This window comes from Danio rerio, chromosome 15 (assembly GCF_052040795.2).
Source record: "Danio rerio strain M-AB ecotype USA chromosome 15, GRCz13ab, whole genome shotgun sequence".
NCBI lineage: Eukaryota > Metazoa > Chordata > Actinopteri > Cypriniformes > Danionidae > Danio > Danio rerio.
Genome location: NC_141035.1, coordinates 12,526,204 through 12,535,136, shown reverse-complemented (window position 1 = coordinate 12,535,136; position 8,933 = coordinate 12,526,204). Strand labels below are relative to the sequence as shown.

General features: G+C 32.6%; 1 protein-coding gene and 3 long non-coding RNA genes across 4 annotated transcripts in view; 2 read left to right on the top strand and 2 right to left on the bottom strand.

The window, feature by feature from the left end:
- The window catches only part of LOC147840521 (uncharacterized), a 93,824-nt gene that overhangs the window by 20,047 nt on the left and 64,844 nt on the right, over positions 1 to 8,933 (bottom strand). The window lies entirely within an intron of this gene.
- The window catches only part of LOC147833604 (uncharacterized), a 77,658-nt gene that overhangs the window by 9,174 nt on the left and 59,551 nt on the right, over positions 1 to 8,933 (top strand). The window lies entirely within an intron of this gene.
- Positions 3,008 to 5,235, bottom strand: LOC147840524 (uncharacterized). The gene is made up of 4 exons (XR_015509086.1): positions 5,163 to 5,235; positions 4,697 to 4,774; positions 4,216 to 4,276; positions 3,008 to 3,607 (listed from the first exon to the last, which is right to left on the bottom strand). It is a non-coding gene; the product is annotated as an uncharacterized LOC147840524 (long non-coding RNA).
- LOC147840523 (uncharacterized) lies at positions 6,090 to 8,317 on the top strand. The gene is made up of 4 exons (XR_015509088.1): positions 6,090 to 6,162; positions 6,551 to 6,628; positions 7,049 to 7,109; positions 7,718 to 8,317. It is a non-coding gene; the product is annotated as an uncharacterized LOC147840523 (long non-coding RNA).

Genomic DNA, 8,933 nt, shown 5'->3' with positions numbered 1-8,933 from the left:
AATATTAAATGTCATTATTTAATATGTTTATGAATTGTTTAAATCAGTGGTTCTCAAACTGTGGTACGCGTACCACTAGTGGTACGCGGGCTTCCTCCTAGTGGTACGCGGAGGAATCGCTGAATAATGAAAGAAACAATTAACACTTTAATCCTTTAATGCGTAATATAACATTGATGTGATCAGCATTGGCTGTTTTGTGAAGCGTACGATCACAACGCTGTGCTTAGAGTGTTTATTTTAGTGCACTGTGTCATAAGCTGCTGAAAATCAGTTTCCGAAGTTTAAGAATTGATTCTGAAGCTTGATTTGACTGACATGAAAAGTGGCCAATCACAGTCGACCTTGTCTAGTTGCGTGAAACGTAAGGGCGGGACAAAGGCTTTCTGTGTTGCAGAGACAGAAAAAACTACTTAAAAACAAATGTTTTGTTGGAATAATGCTTCTCGGATGTTTTCACTATAGAGATGTCTAGCAGAGTAATTAAACCGCGGACATATTTCCTGCCTATTTGATGATCTTCATACACGTTTCGCTCGACAGCCAGTCGACTCGCCTCTGACCTGTCACTCCTCTAAATACAGTCTGAATGGCGGCGCGGGAATGAAGGTATTGCGCAATTACTCATCTCTGCAAATGCGGCGAGTGCTTTATTTTAACATGAGAGCGCATTCATGTACGCAAATCGCTAAAACAGATATGTGAGCTCTTAAATAGGCTTTTTTGAAATGAACTACAAGACCTCTCATGATCGCGTGTGTGCTCAGATTGAATACAATCGCGATCTCTCCACAATTAAAGTAGACATTATTTATCTTTGCTCCTTAACTAAATTTAGTCAAAAGTATTCAAAGTTATCAAATATTTAGAATTAGATTGATTCATGATCGATGACAATACTAATGGTCTTCTTATTTGGCTGTGTTGTGAAGTGAAACTTACTTTTAGCAAAGGTGGAACATTTATTTCTTTACGACAAAATAATTATGCTGGAAATGTTTCTGGATGAGGTATTTGTGTTATTTATACATTTAGCTGTATTCTGATCTGTCCTAAAGCATTACAGGTCAAAGCAATCCATTGTTAGCCTACTTATTGTTTATTTATCACAATTTACAATAGCTAGCTCTTAAAGCACTGCTTTGATAAATGTAGTGTTGTCATATTTCAAATACCTCAAGTAAAATAAAGTCATTTGTTTTATTTTTTTTACTGACAGTGTACTTGTATTTTTTACGTTTCTATTTAAGATTAAGATCAAGTGTAAAATAAAATCTACATGTGATGTACAGCTATTTAAGAAACAAATTTGCCATATTGTAAAGAAAATAGTGTAAAATATGTAAATAAAAGGCTAAATTTAAATCTTTTTACCATATACCTTAATTTAACCTTTCAAAGCTTAAATATATATATTTTGAAAAATGGGCAAAAAGTGTCTCTATGGCCTTAAAGATTATGTGGTAGTTTTACCAGTGCTATTGAAAAAGATTAATTGTCATGAAAGGAAAAATTGACTATACTTTCTTTGTTAGTGCAAATTATACATGTAGCTTTGGGATGTAAGCAATCAAACCATTAAATTAGGTTTACACTTAAAAAAAGTGATTTCATAATGAAAATCAGATTTTTTTTCAAAAATAATCAACTAGTACTTTTTAAAAGAGTAATTTGTACTTTTACCTAATATTAGTATTATTTACTTAAATTTTTGTTATTTTAGCAGTGTATTTTTACTTGAGTACAAAAAAGATTTCACAAGCACTTTTAATTTCACAAGCACAGTTAATATTCAGACTATTTCAAATGTTTAAAGTGACTGACAATAATACATATTCTTACTAATAGGAAGTAATCTGCATCGTTTTAAAACTGTACACACCTGTAGCTGCTTAATTAGGCTTACGACGCTATTTTTTAATACTGGTTAAAAAATAGCGTCGTAACCCACCAAGCAAAGTTACGTCCAAAAGACGTCTTTTCTACGTCTCTGTCAGACGTTGAAATTACGTCCTCTGAAGAGCCAGAATGAAAGTTTTTATGACGTCTTTTATTGACGTCTTTTCAACGTCTTTTTTCGACGACTTTTCGACGTCTTTTCGGCGTCTTTTTGACGTCCTTTTACAGTATTTTTGACGTCTTTTTTGTCTATTTACTTTTATTTATTTGTATTATCCCAGCTAACATAAGACCAGCGGGCCACTGGCGGCCCGCCGGCGGCAAAGTCGGCGGTCATCTGGCGGGCGCCGCCCGCGGTCCACCGTCAATTTGCTCATCGTTATTCCAGCGGCCCACCATCGGCTCCCGCCGCTTTTCCGACGGTGGTCCGCCATCGGAACGCTGGTTTTAAATAAGTGTCTGCTGGCGGCCCGCGGTCAGTCCACATGTCATTTTTAAATATTATATTAGCCTTTACAATTGTATTCAATATAAATATGTCCAATAATGAAATCAAGTACAAAATACTTAATCATTATAACATTTATTTATAATACTGCATAACGAACATACATTAAACACTTAATGAAATGTTTCAAAAACACATACGTTAACAAATATAACAAAATAAATATAAAATACATATAAAATACATACAAATATAATATAACAACATACATACAACAGTTACATTTTACAGTAGTTTTATAAGTAATGTTAATGGTTTAAATATGAACTAATATGAACAATACCTGTACAGCATAATTTATGTACAGCATTTACTAATGCATTAATAAAATCAGTCATGCTTGTTAACATTAGTTAATACATTGCGAGTTAACATGAATAAACAATTAACAACTTTTTACCATTTACCAACATTAGCAAAGATGAATAAATACTGTAATAAATGTATTGTTTATTATGTTAGTAAATACATTAACGAATACATACAACCTTATTGTAAAGTGGTAGCCATTCAACAATGAGTTTTCTATAATAAAGACAAACTTTGAGACTTCTCGTTATAAAAATAAACTAATAAAAAAAATTGTATTGTTTATATTTTAACATTATTATAATTATTTATTATAATATTATATTAAATTATAACATTCTTATGACATTTAACGTTATTATAAATAACATAAGAATAAATTACATTGCGAATAAATATTAACATATTACAATAAATCTAAACGTGCATTATTATTACAAAATCAAACTGTAAAACATCTGGAGGTTATTAATAACTACACTGGGGCAGCACAGTGGCTCAGACTGTCACCTCAGAGCAAAAAGGTTGCTGTAATGAGTCCCGGCTGGGTCCGCTGGCATTTCTGTGTGGAGTTTGCATGTTCTCCCTGTTTTGGTGTGGGTTTCCACCACAGTCCAAACACTTGTGCTATAGGTGAATTTGAACATAGTGTAGAAGTGTCTGTGAATACGAGAGTGTATGGGTGTTTCACAGTGCTGGGTTGCAGCTGGAAGGCTATGTAAAACATATGCCAAAGTAATATCCAGTTCCTTACGCTGTGGCGACCCCTGATATTAAGCTGAAGGAAAATGCAGGTTCTTTTGTCTGCCCCCTCATGATTAGCAGATCCTAATAAAAATGTCTTTGAGGCTCCCTTCCGCTGTCTCTCTTGTAGCAGGCTTCTTTCTTATCCTGAAATAACAGAATCATCAGTCATTATTTTTGTCCATCATCAGTAACTAGGTCATTATGGACATTAATGTTTGTATTTTTTATTGTCTTTTTATTGGACATCAAGACTGCATTGATTTGATCGATAACATTAATTTACAGTTTAAAAGTAACACTGAAATATTTTTACAGTTTAAAATAATGATTTTTAATTTCAATACATTGTAAATGGTCTATTTGAGTATTAATAGACTGTCTGCTTAATATCTGTTGATTCTGCTCCTTCAACAGACATTAACTGACCCTAACCCTTAATTTACCAAGTACATGTCAACTTACACCAACCCTAACCGCAACCCAAACAGTCTACTTATAATCTAATGAGAATTAGATGGCATGTAGATGCAATGCAGCTTAAATTCAACTAACAGACCATCAAAATAAATGTGACCATATATTTTATTAATGTGAGGTCAAAGCTGATTTGTTAGCATCATTACTTTAGTGTCAGATGGTCCTTCAGAAATCATTCTAATAGGCTAATTTGTTTGATGCAGTTGATATTAATATTAACATTAATAAAAGTAATCATTGGGAACACTTTTAAGTGACACTATAATATTACTTACCTTGAATGAAGTCTGGCAAGGAAAAACAAAGTGGTAGAGTGAGTAGAGGACGATCCAAAATCTAGAAAGAAGTAATAAAAAATATATATATTACTAACACATTTTAAGAAATGGATACTTGTATTAAACAAGGGTGCATAAAACAGATCAGAAGAGAGTTAAGATTTCTGATTCAAATACTTTTCAATTTAAACTTTCTATTCAACAATGAATCCTGAAATACCAAAACATGATAAAAATAAGAAATCTTGCTTGATCAGCAGCAAATTATGAATACAATATTACATTTTGGACTGGAGCACTGACGCTGTAAATTCAGCTTTGAGAAAAGCAATGTAAAAAATTGTTTAAAACCACTCGCTTATGTTTGGATGTCAAAACTAAAATAACTGCAATCAAGACATGTATCAGATGCATGATAATGTAGGGATTTCTTATAAAAATGCACATGAATCTATTTAACAGTTAATTATAGTCTTACCTGTGTTTCCTCCAGCTCTGTGATTAGCTCCCTTCATCTTGGCTCTTTTCTTCTGTTGTAGGGGTAATTTTGTCAATCCTGAAACCACAGAGCACTTTTTAAAATTAATATTAGTTTACATTACTGTGAAATATCAAAGTAACACATATGTACTAACTTTAACATTTTAATTCACTCTTGTCGACAGTACAGTGCTTATTTTAGGCTTAATAAAGTAGACTACCTCCAATAAAACATTGTCAAACCTCTCATCTACACATAAAATGTAATTAAAAGCCAACACTTTTATAAACAATAGCTAGCCTAATGCTAACGTTACCTCTGCTAAAACTCTAACGGACTTTTTCCAAAGACACAACAGTCTCTATAAAAAACATGTTCAACAGAAATATGTCAATTACCAGTAAAAAAAAGTGTCAGAAACAGTTATATGTAACATTTGCGTGATTTTAGCGACTAAACTTACCTGAAATTAGTGAAAACTGCCGCATGAGAGAAGTGCTGTTGACGGTCAGGTGTCGTGTCGTTGCTCCGTTTCCATGACAACGCTCTCTGCTGCAGTGCTTGAATGGGGCTCGGACACTTTAATGGACACTTTAAAGTCACGCAGCATTTACATAAACATTTAAACCAGTGGTTCTCAAACTTTTTTCACCAAGTACCACCTTAGAAAAAAATCGCCTCTCCAAGTACCACCTTCCCACCAAACACTAGACGTTGTGCGGACGTGCAGATCACGTATATTTTGCGTCGGTCCGTCCGTGACCATATCTGCACGTCAGTTCGACGTGCAAATCTGGTTGACATATTGACGTCGGACTATGACCACTTTTGGACGTGAATTTAACGTTCAAATCTGACCTATTTTGGACGTATAGCACAAGGTCTAGCGCAGAATAAATTTTGTTGAGGAAAAAAAAAATCTAATATATATATATATATTAGCCGCCCATTCTAAAAGTTATGTCGGCCCACCGGCGTTTTTTTGGGTGGCATGCCACCAGCGGATTACCGTGGGTGGACCGCCGTCTGGACACCAGTGGCTAACCGATGGCCCACCCGGTGATGTTTTTAATGTTGTTGGCTGTTCTGTACCTGATATAAGTACTTTTGTTTAACACTTTTTACATTTTAAACAAATGAGGCACTAAATAAAAATATAGTTATTAATAAAAGCAAAGTTTAGTAAATAAAACTACAAGAGGTTTTAAATATAACAGGCTATTATTAAAACAAAACAAAATTAAGTTTAAAAATCAAGATTTAATATTAAATGTCATTATTTAATATGTTTATGAATTGTTTAAATGTTTATGTAAATGCTGCGTGACTTTAAAGTGTCCATTAAAGTGTCCGAGCCCCATTCAAGCACTGCAGCAGAGAGCGTTGTCATGGAAACGGAGCAACGACACGACACCTGACCGTCAACAGCACTTCTCTCATGCGGCAGTTTTCACTAATTTCAGGTAAGTTTAGTCGCTAAAATCACGCAAATGTTACATATAACTGTTTCTGACACTTTTTTTTACTGGTAATTGACATATTTCTGTTGAACATGTTTTTTATAGAGACTGTTGTGTCTTTGGAAAAAGTCCGTTAGAGTTTTAGCAGAGGTAACGTTAGCATTAGGCTAGCTATTGTTTATAAAAGTGTTGGCTTTTAATTACATTTTATGTGTAGATGAGAGGTTTGACAATGTTTTATTGGAGGTAGTCTACTTTATTAAGCCTAAAATAAGCACTGTACTGTCGACAAGAGTGAATTAAAATGTTAAAGTTAGTACATATGTGTTACTTTGATATTTCACAGTAATGTAAACTAATATTAATTTTAAAAAGTGCTCTGTGGTTTCAGGATTGACAAAATTACCCCTACAACAGAAGAAAAGAGCCAAGATGAAGGGAGCTAATCACAGAGCTGGAGGAAACACAGGTAAGACTATAATTAACTGTTAAATAGATTCATGTGCATTTTTATAAGAAATCCCTACATTATCATGCATCTGATACATGTCTTGATTGCAGTTATTTTAGTTTTGACATCCAAACATAAGCGAGTGGTTTTAAACAATTTTTTACATTGCTTTTCTCAAAGCTGAATTTACAGCGTCAGTGCTCCAGTCCAAAATGTAATATTGTATTCATAATTTGCTGCTGATCAAGCAAGATTTCTTATTTTTATCATGTTTTGGTATTTCAGGATTCATTGTTGAATAGAAAGTTTAAATTGAAAAGTATTTGAATCAGAAATCTTAACTCTCTTCTGATCTGTTTTATGCACCCTTGTTTAATACAAGTATCCATTTCTTAAAATGTGTTAGTAATATATATATTTTTTATTACTTCTTTCTAGATTTTGGATCGTCCTCTACTCACTCTACCACTTTGTTTTTCCTTGCCAGACTTCATTCAAGGTAAGTAATATTATAGTGTCACTTAAAAGTGTTCCCAATGATTACTTTTATTAATGTTAATATTAATATCAACTGCATCAAACAAATTAGCCTATTAGAATGATTTCTGAAGGACCATCTGACACTAAAGTAATGATGCTAACAAATCAGCTTTGACCTCACATTAATAAAATATATGGTCACATTTATTTTGATGGTCTGTTAGTTGAATTTAAGCTGCATTGCATCTACATGCCATCTAATTCTCATTAGATTATAAGTAGACTGTTTGGGTTGCGGTTAGGGTTGGTGTAAGTTGACATGTACTTGGTAAATTAAGGGTTAGGGTCAGTTAATGTCTGTTGAAGGAGCAGAATCAACAGATATTAAGCAGACAGTCTATTAATACTCAAATAGACCATTTACAATGTATTGAAATTAAAAATCATTATTTTAAACTGTAAAAATATTTCAGTGTTACTTTTAAACTGTAAATTAATGTTATCGATCAAATCAATGCAGTCTTGATGTCCAATAAAAAGACAATAAAAAATACAAACATTAATGTCCATAATGACCTAGTTACTGATGATGGACAAAAATAATGACTGATGATTCTGTTATTTCAGGATAAGAAAGAAGCCTGCTACAAGAGAGACAGCGGAAGGGAGCCTCAAAGACATTTTTATTAGGATCTGCTAATCATGAGGGGGCAGACAAAAGAACCTGCATTTTCCTTCAGCTTAATATCAGGGGTCGCCACAGCGTAAGGAACTGGATATTACTTTGGCATATGTTTTACATAGCCTTCCAGCTGCAACCCAGCACTGTGAAACACCCATACACTCTCGTATTCACAGACACTTCTACACTATGTTCAAATTCACCTATAGCACAAGTGTTTGGACTGTGGTGGAAACCCACACCAAAACAGGGAGAACATGCAAACTCCACACAGAAATGCCAGCGGACCCAGCCGGGACTCATTACAGCAACCTTTTTGCTCTGAGGTGACAGTCTGAGCCACTGTGCTGCCCCAGTGTAGTTATTAATAACCTCCAGATGTTTTACAGTTTGATTTTGTAATAATAATGCACGTTTAGATTTATTGTAATATGTTAATATTTATTCGCAATGTAATTTATTCTTATGTTATTTATAATAACGTTAAATGTCATAAGAATGTTATAATTTAATATAATATTATAATAAATAATTATAATAATGTTAAAATATAAACAATACAATTTTTTTTATTAGTTTATTTTTATAACGAGAAGTCTCAAAGTTTGTCTTTATTATAGAAAACTCATTGTTGAATGGCTACCACTTTACAATAAGGTTGTATGTATTCGTTAATGTATTTACTAACATAATAAACAATACATTTATTACAGTATTTATTCATCTTTGCTAATGTTGGTAAATGGTAAAAAGTTGTTAATTGTTTATTCATGTTAACTCGCAATGTATTAACTAATGTTAACAAGCATGACTGATTTTATTAATGCATTAGTAAATGCTGTACATAAATTATGCTGTACAGGTATTGTTCATATTAGTTCATATTTAAACCATTAACATTACTTATAAAACTACTGTAAAATGTAACTGTTGTATGTATGTTGTTATATTATATTTGTATGTATTTTATATGTATTTTATATTTATTTTGTTATATTTGTTAACGTATGTGTTTTTGAAACATTTCATTAAGTGTTTAATGTATGTTCGTTATGCAGTATTATAAATAAATGTTATAATGATTAAGTATTTTGTACTTGATTTCATTATTGGACATATTTATATTGAATACAATTGTAAAGGCTAATATAATATTTAAAA